Source organism: Myodes glareolus, chromosome 27 (genome assembly GCF_982192425.1).
Source record: "Myodes glareolus chromosome 27, mMyoGla1.1, whole genome shotgun sequence".
Taxonomy (NCBI): Eukaryota; Metazoa; Chordata; class Mammalia; order Rodentia; family Cricetidae; genus Myodes; species Myodes glareolus.
Genome location: NC_142052.1, coordinates 15,068,283 through 15,084,291, shown reverse-complemented (window position 1 = coordinate 15,084,291; position 16,009 = coordinate 15,068,283). Strand labels below are relative to the sequence as shown.

General features: G+C 40.7%; 1 long non-coding RNA gene across 1 annotated transcript in view; it reads left to right on the top strand.

The window, feature by feature from the left end:
* Positions 1–14,952, top strand: part of LOC146889341 (uncharacterized) — a 47,109-nt gene extending 32,157 nt beyond the window's left edge. The window contains exon 3 of the long non-coding RNA XR_015000111.2: positions 14,667–14,952. This is a non-coding gene — a long non-coding RNA (uncharacterized LOC146889341). The remainder of the gene's footprint in view (positions 1–14,666) is intronic.
* The last annotated feature ends 1,057 nt before the right edge of the window (positions 14,953–16,009 follow it).

The window sequence follows — 16,009 nt, the reverse complement described above, 5'->3', positions numbered from 1 at the left end:
CCTTATTATTGTCCCACATTCATTAGTTTCCGAATGTTCTTCAGAGTTCTACAGAAAAGTGCTCCAAATTTAGTGGTGAAACAATACATCCTTTCATGTATCTCGATCAGCAGTGTAGACAGAGATCCAGAAATTACTGGAAACTAACAGAGAGGACACTCACAGCCACAGAGTGTCTTAGTCAGTCATGAGTTCAAGCAAAGAAGGGCAGAGGGAGAGTTTCAGGGTTCACAACCGAATGAACTGTTCTGGGGCAGACACCCAGAGAGTTTGAGTGACCTCACAGTGTGGCCATCTCTGTGCTTCGTCCACAGAGACTCGGGGTTTCAGCAGACGAGGGGGAGCTGGGCATGCTTTCATAACTGAGGCTTGGATGTTGCATGGTGTTGCTTCTGAGTGTTCTCATGACCATTCTTGAGCAAAAGCGGGTGCAGGAAGCATGTACCACGTCAGTGCGAACACTGTGCATGTGTCTAGCAATGACAAAAATCTGCAGTAGCAGGAAATCCAAATTTACACTATGCAATGATACTATATGACGGTGTTAAAGACGGGGTAGTAATGAAATATCGATTACTTACCGTGCGCTTGTTGTCAGTTTTTAATCAAAATAACAAAATTTTTGTCATGGGCATCTCTGTAGAGTGGGAACGTGAAGCATCGAGAGGCTACTGGTCACACCCTGATGAACAGGACAATGGGGTACGAGCCAGCCTGACTAGAGCCTAAAAGAGCTTAACCAGCAGGCTGAAAAATTTCTCTCCAGTGAACTAGAGTAAAGAGCTGCTCAAAAACTTAAAGATATGCCTGTCTTTGTGAAGAGAAATCTTGAATAAAATCATTACAAAACAGATTTAGTGGCTTTGGGCCCACAAAAACTAAACAAAAATACCTCACCTCTACACAGACACCTGTACCTTGGCAGAGCGGTTTCCTGACAGGACTGGGCAAGCTGAGACTCACAGAACTGAAACCTTCCCCAAGAAGAATGGGATGAGTCACCGGGCCTGAGGCTTGCTGGCCTGGGACTGCTGGGAACTCGGGCTTTTGTCCTTGACTCTTAGTTGGATATCATTCCTTAGTCCAGAAATGACTTGCATTCAGAATTGGGCTCTTATTGAGACGTATTTGAAGGTAAAGTTACTGCACCTTTCAGGACAATTAGAAAACAGACAGCTAATGTTCAGAATGGCAAAGCCCCATTCTTAAACTCAAATTTCACACAGCAAACCAAGTTATCTAGCAAGTTCACTTTCTACCAAATATATAAAGTTACAAATAAATACAGATATTGATAAATTAAAAGTCTATGTTCTGAGGGAGACTGTTTTTTACTAAAATACTCAGCTTGCAGGTAGAAGAGTATAATAACCCTTGTGATGCCAACCATGGAAGGGCTAGGAGTGAAGAATAAGGTCATTCTTGGGAGCTCTGCAGCTTTAGAACCAATTTGGATGCCAAAATTTCAACCCACTGGCCATTTTTCTTATTTTTCTACTGTATGGGATTGGTCCAGTGAGGAAATGGCATTTTTCTTATCCCCCTACTCCAACATACTTGCTACATGCAGCTGTCCTGGCTGCTCTGGCCACCACACATTGGAACCATCAGAGGCCAGAGAACATTTTGGCTGCCCTTTCATTGCTTCTGGGGTCAGTCACAACTTGTCAGTAATAAGCCGCTTGTTTGCTCCTAGCTGCTCAGCCCCAAAATAATCAAACAGAATCCGTATTAATTAAATCACTGCTTGGCCTATTAGCTCTAGATTCTTATTGGCTAACTCTTACATCTTAATTTAACCCATTTCTATTAATCTGTGTATCGTCACAAGGCTGTGTCTTACCAGGTAAAATTCTGGTGTCTGTCCCCAGCAGGGTTACATGGCTTTTCCCTGACTTCACCTTCTTTGTCCCAGCATTCAGTTTAGTTTTCCCTGCCTAAGTTCTGCCTTGCTATAGGCCAAAACAGTTTCTGTATTCATTAATCAATAAAAGCAACACATAAACAGAAGGACTTCCCACGCCATTTTCCCTTTTCTGTTTAAATAAAAAAGTAAAGTTTTAACTTTAACATAATAAAATTACATATAGCAAAAGAGAGATCAAGCAAGAGTTAGTTTAAAAATTTATATTCACTTTATCTTCTATCATAACTAAGAAAAACTATAATTATAACTATATATTCTTCAACACTATCAAAGACTTCAGAAGGATATAATATTACCTAAGTAAACAGGAAATGCATTATAAGCAACTTCCAAAATTCTAGAATTGACAGAGACATCTTGCTGCCTGGATAGTCACCCAAATTTCTTCTGTACTGTTGGGGCCTCCATCTTCAGCCTACAGGTCCATAATATCTAGTAGACTTTTCCACGAAGCAGGAAATTTCAAAGACAGTTCCACATATATTGGCAGTTTGTCAGTCACTTTTTTCTGAGTCCTGCAGAATGTCTGGCAGACTTTTTCACAAAGCAGGAATCCCAAAGGATCATCTCATTTTTAAGCAAGTTCAGCTGTCATTTCTCTGTGGGTCCTGCATGTCCAGTCCATACAGCATAACATCAAGCAGTCCAGGCAAGAGCAGTTTCTTGCCGAAATGGCTGACAAACTCCATTAGGGGCCTCTTTGGTACCCATCTTCCTCTTGAAGTAGATTGGTGCTTCCAGGAGAAGATGTGTCTCATTGTCATGAAAAGTCACGAGTTACTAAAACATTTTAACTGACATATTCTGAAGGTCTCTGAAATATTTGAAGAATAACTATCTAAATGAAATATATCTCTATATATCTAGAAAACCTAACTAACATGACTACAAGTTTGACTATTATAGATGACTATCTATCAACCTATATTTCTTAACTATACATTACATTTTTAAATGAGCTGTACACACACAATACTTTAATCAAGAACAGAAATATACATACAACAAAATTGACCCAAAATTTGTATCAATAAACCAAGACTCATACCAATGCAAATGATTCATCTCTATAGCACATCCCCTTTTATATGTAAACAAACACTTATAAACAATCATTTAGGGAATTCGGATGTAGTTCTCTCCAAACTGCTTCCTGCTTTTGTTGAGTGAAGAATTTTTGTGGGTGTTCATGGTGACCTTTCGGGGGGGATCTTGGTCCATCAAACCACATTAGTCTGAAAGTATTCCACAGGCTCTCATCTTCCATGGAAACAAAAGCAGAACCTCTTTTTCAAAGAAACTTATCCATAGATCCAAATTTTGAAGTCAAGATACCTTTACAGTATATATGTTGGTTTAGTTTAGCAGTCTGTACAATGAAATGTCTCTCTGTACTTAGCTCCTTCACAGTCAAAAAATTCAAAGAAAATACAACAATATACATAATCCAGACTCTTTGTGTGTATTACATCTTTACATGGCTTCTTTTTCTTTACTCCTACTATATTTCTACAAGTTTACTCTGTCTCTTGAACGATTTTATTTTTGAAAACCATTTACTTCTTTTTATAACTCTCTATATATGTTTTCCTCTCTCTTTCTCTCTCTCAAGCCTATGTACATTTATCTAACACTGTGACCCATTTAGAGGTCTTTTCCATCTGAATTTGTCTTTATTGTATATCTGTAATCCTTTTCTGACCAGGAGTGCTTCTTAAAATGCTAAATGCTTCTTAAAAACCTAAGTGGAGGTGTTGCTAGTACAAATGCAGCCCTGCCTGCTTGCTCTGCCCAGGCTGACATGGCATAAGTCCGTTCACTGCCTGAGACTGCCATACTCACCACCTCAACTCTGATAACCAGTTGGCCCATGCTGCCACCAAGTAGCTTGCAGCACACTGCCCACAAACCCTATTAAATGCTTGACCTCCTGAAAGATTTAGAATTCATGCTGGCAGTATGGCCCAGAAAGCCACTGTTTCAAAACTGTACAGCTTTTTTTTTCTACCACTGCTGAATCAGAAAAAACCTCTCTTAAAGGAGCTATGGTGTTAACTTGTGCTTAACTCTGCTTTTTGTTTGTTTGCCTACAATTTCTTCCCAAACTCTCTCAGGTTTTAAGTGGATTTTAGTCAACCATGTTGGGCACCAATTTGTTATAAGAGGCTGCTTGTTTGCTCCCAGCTGCTCAGCACTGAAATAATCACACAGAATCTGTATTAATAAAATCATTGCTTGGCCCATTAGCTCTAGTTTCTTATTCACTAACTCTTACATCTTAATTTAACCCATTTTTATTCATGTATTGCCATGAGGCTGTGGCTTACTGGGTAAAATTCCAGTGTCTATCCCCAGCACAGCTACATGGCTTCTCCATAACTTCATCTTTTTTTCTCCCAGCATTCAGTTTAGTTTTCCGTGCCTAGCTAAATTCTACCTTGCCATGGGCCAAAGCCATTTCTTTATTCATTAACCAATAAAAGCAACACATATACAGAAGGACCTCTCACACCAGTCCTTGTTAGATTTTTTGTCAATTTGACACAGCTAGAGTTATCCAGGAAGAAGAACCTCAACCGAGAAAATGCCTCCATTAGTTTATCTGCAAGCAAAGTGAGAGCATTTTGTTGATCAGTGATTGAAGTGTGAGGGCCCAATTCACCAAGGCCAGTGCAGCTTCCTTCTACCCCCTACAAATGGTCCTGGGCTATATAAGAAAGCAGTTTGAGCAAGTCACAGGGAACAAGTTAGTAAGCAGCATTCCTCCATGGTTTCTGCATCAATTCCTGCCTCCAGGTTCCAGTCTTGAGTTCTTGCCCTAGAGTTCTTGTTCTCGGTGGTGGAGTGTGGCCTGAAATTTGTAAGATGAAATCAAGCCTTTCCTCCACAAGTTGTTTTGGCCAAGGTATCTTATCACAGCAGCAGAATCTAAACTAAGACACAACCCTTTGGTATTCACTGCTGCACAGAGCTACCATCTCCTGCCTCTGTCCTACTTAAATTCAGAGACCTTTCCTGACTCCTGCAGGTAAGCTCCCTCAGCCAGTCTTGTGATGCAGAGGTCTACAGGATTCACATACCTCACTTTCTGGCTTTGGGATGCTTTCCAATGGACAGTGAATTAAATGTCTAATGGGTCAATCGAGTTAATGAAAAATTTCAGTTCAAAGTGGTAGTCACCATCATCCAATACAAATACACACCATTCCCTTAATTATTCTAACATATAAAATGAAGTCTCATTCTTTCCCAGGGGCTTTCCAAAGAGCTCTCTATGTTCTATATTTCCATGATGTTCATTCATTCCCTCATTCATTCATTCATTAACATTCAACAATCATTTATTGCTTCAAACACAATGCCAAACAATGCGAGCTACTTTCCTGTCTTTGCAGAGCTGTCATTGTGTCAAATGACAGAGGAAAACAAGCAATCAAAATATCTATATTAGTTCTCCACACATTCATAAATCCATTCATACACAGACACACACACACACACACACACAAATTGTATTAAGTTTTTGGCTAGGAATTATAGATGACTCTGGATACTTTCATAAACAAAGATATGCATGGGAATAGCATAGAATGTCTAACAGGATCTAAGGAAGAGACAGCAAAGCGCAAGGACGGAATTGGCTGAAACTCTTTGAAGTAGTTTACAAATCTTCCTTTCCATATGCTTCATTTACGTGACTTCGTTATCAACAACCCCAAATCTTGCCCTTAATAAGGGGACTTCTCCTGTCTCACTTGAGTGTAATGTCTGCTCTTGGGCTAATTTATTCAAGCTAGGGATAATAGTTTTAGAGGACAGCTGTGGTTGTCTGGGTCTGCCTCTGGATTGAGGAGTCAAGCAGACTCTGTAAAATTATTTGTATTAGAAAAGGAGGAATTGTCTCATCTGACCTAGTTTTGGGAAGAGGGTGCTATCAAAGTTTCACTATGCATGAGAAAGGTGATCTTGCAATCCAAAGGAGGAAGAGAAATTAACACAGTACACAGTTGAAAGGAAACATGGGCTACGGAGAAAGAGTAGAATACCATGGAATGGTGTCTGCGAGACCCCCTGATGCAAGGAGGGGTACTCATCAGAAGGCTGTTACTCAACAGCTTAACACCAGAAGGTGACAGTCTCACCTCAAACCCCAATTCCCTATCATCAGTTCTCCCTGGAAGCCTGTGGGAATCCTGGTGGCCATCCGGGCAGTCAGGGCTGGGCAGCAAGAGCTGGGCTCTCGTTACTGTTAGTGAAAGAGTTAGTTGACCGCTTTGATTTATAGTCTGCTTCTACCTTCCAGAAACACTCACTTTCTTCCAGAAATCTATTGGCTTTTCTATTGGTGTGGATCAGGGAAGAAAAGGTTGGTTAAATTTTCTTTCCCCTATTTTCTCCAGATTTCATCTGATGCAGCCCTCTATAAACTTGAACTGAATTTTAAATGGTTGTCAGGCAGCTTTTTAATTCCTGAAATTAGTTTTCTGCTAACCTAAGGCCAGAAATTGAGTCGTTTTGTTCTTTTGGAGAAAGGTAATTACTACGAGTCATATGTGGTAAGATTCTGACCCATAATTATTAAAATTGTAAAGGAATAGCGGCAAATAGATACAGTGATATCGTCAGTGATTCGAACTGAGAAAACCAGCAAGTCTGAGGGGAAGTAAATACGATCAGACAGTTCTTGCCATTCCTCCAAAGCTGAGTTAGTTTATTTTCAGTCCTCTTGTGTTGTGCATCTGGAGAATGAGGGAGAAGTGATGCTGCCCTGGATCCATTCCTAAGTCTTCACAAGGAAGGTAGAGCCCATGCTTGTGTCCTAGAAGACAGCTACCATACTGTTAAGAAACTCCAAGAGACTACTGACCCAGAAAGGGGCATGCTTGGTCCTACAGTGGGGTACCATCTTGGGAATCCCAGTGCCAGCCAAACTCTTCCAGATGAGTGGAGTTCATGAACTCAGACACACTGTGTGATGCACAACTGCCCGCAGGAGTCCAGTCCACCCACAGAATGGCCAGACACACTAAGGTTTTTCTTAATGGAAGCTGTTTAACTTGGAGTGTCGTGTTATGGAACAGTAAACGCGTCAGCAAGATGCAGGGTGGGTTTTTTCCCATTTCTTTAGATAGATGCAATTTCTGTTATTTTCTTTATTTTGTGCCTTAAAAAACTTATTTAATACTTAAAGCATTTGCTGCTGATAATTATTACCAGAAATGGTATAGAAAAGGAAACCTTCCTCTTAATCCCCTGGTCACTCAGTTCTAAATCCAGGACGATCACTCTTGGAAGTTGCTTTTGTTTTGTTGTTTTGAGATAGAATCTCATTGTATAACCTGAAGATGGCCTTGAACTCCCAATCTTCCTCCTCTGCTCCCTAAGTGTTAGGATTATAGGAATGTGTCATCATGCCTGAGTAGGTATTTGAATGTAAGTACAAACATTGGCATTATCTTTTTTCATTTGGCTACACACCTCCATTATTCATTACAAAATTTTGACGATAGCTTCATATTTGATTTACATAAAGCTGTCTTACTTTTTTAAATGACGACATCATATTCTGTTGCACAACCTTAATTTATCTAGTGATTCTCCTATTCAATGCTGTTTGCTTCTAATCACAAATAAAGCTGTAGCAGGACGTAGTAACAGAAGCCTATAATTCCAGCACTCCAGAAACAAAGTTAGGATCATTATGTGTTTGAGGTTAGCTTGAGTTTCATAATTGAGACTATGTTTCAACCAAACAAAACAATGAATAAACAAAGTTGTAACAAATGTATTTGTACATGATTTTGTATACAGGCAAGTACATGAGTATAATATTACCAATAGAATTGTCTGGCCAAAGGGTATGTCCATTTTTAGTTTGAGAGCAGAAACCAAATCTTTTCGCTAAAATGTACCTAATTAATCTCCTTCCAGCAAAAGGAGAGAGTGCTTACATCAATGCACCAAGCTTAAAATATTCCAAAAGAATCCATCTGTGGTTTGCTGTAATTTTGCAGTTGATTCTTAAGATTTTTGACAATTATAACTTTCCTCCTTTCTGTTGTTATATTTCATTTTTTCCCTCTTCTTGTATGTGTTAGCATTTTCAGTAGAGTGCTCACCAGTACTGATGACATGGAACATAATTGTTTCATCCTTGATCTAATGAGAAGGATTTTTACTGTTTTCTCACTAAAAAGCTGGTACAAAAAAAGACTGAAATTTGAAATGTGACACATTAATTTTGTCATGTTAAAAAACAATGTCCATTTATTCCCACCACTGAGAGCTGTTAGCTGGAAAGGATCCACCTTCAGCATCAACAGAAGAGCCAGGCCATTTTTAAATCTCTTTCAGTCTATGAATATACACAGTGGGTTAATATAATTGTCAGAAAATCATTAAATATGTATTCTACCCTTGCTTATAAAGATTAGCCTTCTAGATTTGTTTATTTTTATTTGCTTTTTAAAAAACTTAGGCATTATGTTATGTTTTATTTAGGCATTCTCAAAAGAAATTGGCCTGTTGTTTCAAAAAACTTCCTAAGAAATTATTCCACCAGACACAAAAGTGTAACAATGTGACTAGATAAATCCCCAGGTGAGAAAGTCCAGTGAATAGAGAAAATGCTAAGGATGAGGGAGACCCCCTCTCTACTGAAAGAGAGCCTGGGAGAGAAAACTCAGGCATCCTAAGTGGGCTGGAAGGAGAGTAAAGAAGCTTACATCAGACTATTGAATTCTAGTCAAGTGGAGACAGGAAAGAAAGTCGGTGCTTGTAATAACAACTCATATTGGAGAAATGCCAGACTGCATGTGGAAGTGGGCAGATTATGTATAAAAATATCTTTAAATTATATCTTAATTCACTGCAATTGTCCTGCACCTACAAGAGACTAAGAACCAATTTTCTTATGACAAGTGTTTTGCGAAGGAAGTGAATGAAAGCGGTTGGTTCTGACCTGTAGGGTCATTGTCTAGCTCATGCCTTATTCATCCCTGAGAAGTGTCTTTTCATTCCTTCTTTGGTGGAATGATTTCTCCAGCACAAGGTTTATAACCCAGCAGAAGGGACACACTTCTCCGCAGGGGCAATGTCTTTTGTTGAAACCTAGGGCTCCCTGCATTATGGCAGTGTGTGAGCTTGCAGCCAAGTTCAAGTCCTGGGTGTGGAAGAGGCAGTTTCTGGAAGCCCTTTCTTTATGGCACTGTGCAGTCTGCTTTCTGTTTTCTCACGGGAAAAGGAAGCTGAACTTGGAAATCATTGGATGTTCTCAAAGTTCTGGGAGTCTACAGACTTGAGCAGGCCTCGTTCTGACTTTTATTTGTTTAAGTGTTGGAGCTCAGCAGTGATATCACCAGAAGTTATTACGCTTAATGCGAGATGAGGCAATTTACAGACTTTATTAACACACGACGCAGACATGCTCTGGTTCTGCATCTCATTACGTGGGTGACGTTGGGGAAGCTTACTGAGCGATGCCGAGCCTCACTTTTCTCATCTGTGAAATGGCTGTTATGAAAACAGCTTTTCCAGTGACCTCATTGGGCAGTTGTGTAAGGGCCAAACGAGATAAAGAATGTACGTTATAGTGAAACTGCCCTCCCGACTCGAAGGATATTGCATAAGTCACTTGCAAAAAATAACTCTGCTCACGATGACAGCTCATCCCAACTCTAGGGAAAAACTTTGTAATTCTCCTTTTTTAAAAAAAAGCGAGAATAAGGAAATAATTTCCTTTTTAGGGGTATTTTGTGGGAGTCCGAGTGGGAAAGTCTGAGACGTTACTGAGCTTTTGTTGGTCTGAAAACCGCCTGACTAGTCATGCTGTTAGAATGCTAACTAGCCATCACCGGGACTTTAAGAATCACCACCATGGACAAGAATGTTAGCTGATTAGATAGTTTCTCCTCAGAATGGCAACACATGCCTCACAGGTATGGGGAAAGCCCTTAACTAACGCGAGGAAGAAAGAAATAGTACATTTTCAGCAAGTAAATATTAAAAACCTAGTGAGTACAAAATATTTCTTAAAGTAATGAGCTCAGGAACCAGATGATATGGATTTGATTCTCAGAATATGCCACTTAATAATGGTGGGACCTTAGGCATGCTTCGAAACTTCTCTGCGCTTAGTTTCTTTACTATGTACGGAGGAGGAAAATAAAGGTATCTCCTTCCCAGGATCTTTATGGGGATTTAATTAGTATTTACAAAACACTTGAAACTGTGCACATGCAAATTCTGTGTAAGGATGTACTCATGAGGTATTTGTTGGGTGCTGGCTAGCGTGCTGGACTCTGGGGTGTTTGCTTATTGGAGAAGGCATACACCAAGGATTCTATACGAATACAAGGTTTAAAGGGCCTTTGAATTTATAGACCTAAATGTAAAACTTTTAGAGGCATTTTTAGTATTTATTGTAAAAGCTACGCCTAAGTACTTCACAAACGCTTTCTTTAGACAATATCAAGTCAGTTTGGGAATCTGGGATGTCAGATCTGATCTCAGTTGAGACAAACCATTTAGCTCTTCATACCTCAGCTGCTTTCTGAAGAAATGCAATAAAAAATGCTGGCTTGACAAGGAAGTCATAAGATGAAAATGAGATAACGTTGGTAAACTCTGAGCGTTTGCCAGGAAAGGCGGCACCTAAAGCAAATTGTAATTATTAACAACATCTCACACCCCACTGGAGGCTGCTTTACACATTATTATCTTATTAAATGACTAAAGCCAATCTTAGAAATTACAATGTTGGGGGTTGGATCATTAGGACCATGATGCCAGACAGCCTCTTGCAAGAAAGTGGTTGGGAAGGCGCCACAGAACTGCTGGGTTTAAACTCACATGGATCAGTACCAATGCACTCTGCTTGGGTCCAGCCTGAGGGGTGGGTCTAAGCGCTTCCCCAAATATGGCTCCCTCAGGTTTCTGTCTGTGATGCGATCCATGGGAACAGAGCTGAAGATTGGGATGCTGTGTTTTCTACCTGGAGTTCATTAGCCACTTACACTGCTCCACATGCAGTGGAACTCCATGGCTTTAATATTCTGACTATTCTACATTTTCCTGAGGATGCAAAGCAGCTGACAAATGCTTGTGGAAATTAATAAGCTGAGATATGTCTTTTCCTAAGAAACTCTACTATTTCTTGGGGACAGAATCTCCAAAAAAATGCTACCAGCAAAACAATACAAGTAAGCCAGGTGATTTTAGGTAATGCACAGATAAATATTTTGTACGCGTACATGAGAGTATGTGTGTATATAAAAGCTGAATATAGTACACAAAACTACACAATCATAGACAAAAATACTTAAGTTCAAGTTTGTATTTGAAGAAGATGTTTGCTGGTGACGAATATTTTTGGCTTAAGAAACCAGGCAATTTACAATAATAAAAATTATAACTAAATTTAAGGACACAGCATCTTGGAATAATGAGAGCATCCGTTTTGTGTTTTCAAATTTCTGAGTGTGGGATTTAGACCCTAGAGCAGAAATTAGAGGAAAATGATTTCTTCCATCTGGAGCAATCGGCACTGTTTGGGAAAGACTTTTACATGCTTTCAGTTGTTTTCAGGTCAAACATGTAATAGATGTGTAGTAGATGGAGAAACAGATTTACTGACTTTGGAATATTGTGCAATAGCAAGCTGGCAAGGAAGTTCGATCTGCATATGCTGTAATGTTTAGGGAAAGGATCGCATGCTGAGTGGTTTCTACAAAGTAGAGACCTGTTTGCTGAAAGCAGTGGAGGCCTACTTAACTCTTTGTACACACACGTCATTCATGGGCCTGTCTTTCCAGGCAGTAGAAGACGCTCCAAGGAAGTCCAGCCTTGGCCTGAATCCTGAAGGGGGTCATGAAGCCCCCTTAACTATAGCACCCATTAACTATACCACAGAATTACTGTTTGCTGAGACCAGGGGCCCAGTCTTTTCTATATGTATCAGTTGGTCATTAGCTGTGTCTACCCCTTACTAGCTTCCAGGGTGAGATGGTTTGCTCTAATTGCCCAGGGCAGGTTTCCCAGAAGCAGGGACATTTAATAAGTCTTTGGCAGGCTACATTCCAAACAGCTGGAGGAGGGTACACTAACCCAGTGAGGGGGATTTGGGAGGGGCCACCACTGCAACATCGGCTCGATCCTGAGCATAGTTACAATGACATTCAACTGCTATCTCTGTACCCCAACACACAAACACACACACACACACACACACACACGACAGTAGCGAGTTGAGAAAATACGTAAGGTTCCCTTCTCAAATAACTGAAAATTGAAAGCTAATATTTTTAGAACAAATACACAAATAAGATATGAATACAGATAGACATACATAAACACGTAAAATACAATATGTGTTTAAACATAGATATGATTATCAACATTTGGAAAAAATATTTTATCCCAGAGAATGAAAACACTTTCTGTCCAAAGGGTTCAGGAAGTAAACTCTCCTTCCACAGAGCTTATCCCCTCGGGCTTTGTCAGAGAAGGAAGAAGACTTTTCAAGAAACATCAGGTTGTCCTCCCGGTATATTCCCACTTTGTTCTGAGACAATCTAAGAAGTGCATTTCATTAAGGCTAGACGTATAGGTTTTGATAAAGGTGAACAGAAAAGGGAAAGGGGGCAGGGACTACGGTGGTATGAAGCGAGGGTCTGGGTTTAACCTTTAGAAAAACTGAGATGAGTATCATACTAACTCTCCTTATCAAAGGATGTTAATTGTGTACACAGCCCTCATGGTGGGAGACATCAATAGGAACCTTTGAGGCTAGTTAAGAAGAAAGGAAGGAAGGAGAAGTCCAAGCAAGTGTAGGTGGTCTTATTATTTTTCCTGATTTCTCCTCACACCACCTTCCAGGAGATTGTCATCCCAAAGCTGTTAGCGTAACTGGCATTTTACATAACAGAAAGCGTGGGCACCTCAGGCCGCCTTCTGCATGACAAATGCTTAATTGGAAAAATAATAGAACGGAAATGAAATTGATATTCGCTATGACTGCAACAGAGGCTTGTCCTCGAGAAGAAAATTCAGTTCTCACTCACCAAAGGCCAAATACAAAAGAGAATCCTAAATTAAAGCTAGGAAGATCTGCAGTTCAGCCTGTGCCTACAATTGCAGGTGGAACCCTCTCTCTCTGTCTCTCTCTCTGTCTCTCTCTCTCTTTCTCTCTCTCTCTCTCTCTCTCTCTCTCTCTTACTTTCTCTCTGTCTCCAACTCCCTCAAAAAATTGTAAAAATGAATGTGACACATATTCTGAAAGTTCTTAAGGGAAGGAAGTCCATATCAATTGCTTATTTTCAAAGGGAAGGCTCTCTAAATGTTGCGTGTCCATCTATGGCATATATTTTATCTTCTTAGATAGATAAATAAATGCCAAATTAACAAGGCAGTCCCATCCTGCATCGCATTAATAACCTAATTTTAGCTGCAAAATAATTCAGTGTGGAGCCATATGCTAAAATATGGTAATTGATATTGTATGGTTTTGGAGAAACAAGTTGTTTCCCAGCATCTCTTTCTGTCATTATTGATCTGTTGCCTTTGGGTGTTGAGTCAGAGGCCAGAAGACTCATCCTCATCATAGACTATGACAACTATAGTAATTCCCCCTGCTGGCGTTAGCTCGTAGACTTTCCTTTCTCTGTCATGAAAAAGGGAATAAGGTTCTCCAGAAGTTTGGGACCCTGAATCTTCTGATCCTTTCAGTCCAGCTCTGCGCTGGGTCCCCAGCTCCTGCATTTCTCTTCCATGACAATTGTTTAGATGCCCGAGCTAAAGGGCAGGACCCAGGGGTCAGGAGCCAATGCCCTCGGGCATGAACAGCTGTCTTTCTGCTTAGATATTCCCAATTTGGCACTCTGTGGGAAATCCAGGGGCTGGTACAGGAAAGGTAATGGAACCAGGAAAAGAGAGGCAGTGGATGGGCCATCAACTCAAGAGTGACAGCCCTCAGCAATGCCTCTGGGTCTTACCAGCAGCATTGCCCTTGGTGGCCACCGCAGAGAGGCCCTCCTCTATGTTACACTGCATGTGGATATGACGTCACGCGTACTGACCTTTGGCAAAGTCCTCAATCTCTATAAATCTGAAAAATGCTACGGACAGCATGCTCCTTTGAATCCACAGTACAGATTCACCAAGAAGATAACTGGTACCAAGCTCTTCATTAACGGTCGTTTGTTTATTTGCTCATCTCATGCGAAAGCCTAGTTCAAGGGCTATGATCCGAAATCTTGAATATAATCTCACATAAATTACTTTAGATTTAAAACATATCACATAGAATAGGCTTTCAAATCATATTAATTTTTCATTCCAGTTACAATCTAGTTGATATTAAACATTTCATTCTTTTTTACTTCTAACCAACAAAACTAATCTCATTTGGATTATTTGGTCTCATTTGGGTTTTGGATGGAAAAATTTTAAAATTGAAACATTTCAGAAAAATATGGAATGAAAATATTTTTAAGTGGGTCTGGTGGTCGTATATCTCTTCCAGTTTGCTAAAAATTAAGACAGATGGTCAATACAACCAATAAAATCTGAATGGAATATACATAGGTTTTTCCAATTAAAAAACAAGCATACAATTTACACATGAGAATATGTACAAAGAGTAGGAAGCCCTGAGTTACTTCACCCTTGTAGTTGATGTTACTGATTTTTTCCCACAGTTGCTATGTCTACTAGTTCATCTTTTCAACATTTCTACTTTCAGGGCAAATGCAGATCATCATCCAGAAGAAGCTACGAAAACTGCTATCTGTGAACTGTTTGCCTTCAAAGGGACACACAGTAGGTCCTCACATTGTGTCTTGTGTGCACACACAATGCCACCTGCGACCGTGTCAGCAGAGTTTGGCCCAGTCGGTACCTTTTGGGGTGCTGGGCACAGAGAGCCAGGCTCAGCTGCTTTAAGGGAACACAGTCACTGTACAGCCTTAACCCAGCCAGTTCTGCTCTCTCGCTTCAGGGTCTGTGGGAAATAAAGTTTGCACTTGTTATGCTTTGCTCTTTCTGTCATTTCCAAGACAGAGGAAACACCACCGCATATCCATCAACAGTGGCTGCATGGCGACAGTCAGGTGATTCATACGGTGTGCTTGTGGCAGCACCTTCCCAGGTTCCCTGTCACCTTTAGGTGAAGGCAACTTCAGGACTCCTGCAGTCAGGATCTCGTATAAAATTAATAAAAGTAAAAGCAGATGCTCTCGCAGCCCAGTTTTCTTGTTACTGTTTTAATTGGAGAGAGAGTTTCATTTATATAGCCCAGGCTGGCCTCTGACTCAAAATCCTCCTGTCTCAGTCTCCCAAGTGTGGGGATGACACACATGCATCCCCACGCCTAATTGCAAGCACATTTATTTTCCATGTATGGTTCTTTGCCGAGTCCCTAGCATTCTCCTAGGGCTCCGGGACTTGAAAGGAGTGTGGACGGGTGTGTAATTCTGTGAACCTGGGCATCAGAGAGGGAGGCCCCTGGCTCGTGGGCCTGGGTAGCAGGTGCACGTGATAACAGAGGTGTCTTAGAGCTGGTCCATATGGGAGAGTATCCTAGGAAGTCCCTTCCTGTCCCTTATTGATGATGCCCCAAATCAAACCTGAACTACCTCGTAACAGAACTACTGACAGCAATGGGCTCCTAACGACTCCTTGACTTCAGTTTTGTTGTCTCAAATCCAGTCTCCTAACAGCTTGGGTGAATGTCCTCCTGTCGTCCCATTTGCCTTGGGAACCAGAGAGAAGCTCCCGAGGGAGGCCTCCAGGAGCGAGCTCTGCCCCTTTGAAGGCTTCCATACCTCATGCTCGGCGAAGCACACTTCTCTGTGTATCTTCTACCACAGCGCTTTTGATTCTTTACTTGTACTCCTGGCTCCCTAATGTCTGCAGGATACGAGTTTGCATCTGGAAGCCTTAGTGCATGAGAGACAGAGCATCTAAAAGCTGTGAATTCTTGTGGGATGGAAGCAACGCATATACGGAACATAGAGCTCCCAGTATACGAAGGACGCTTTCAACACAGTTAACTAGTTCACTATTGTGATTTATTTCTAAGACATT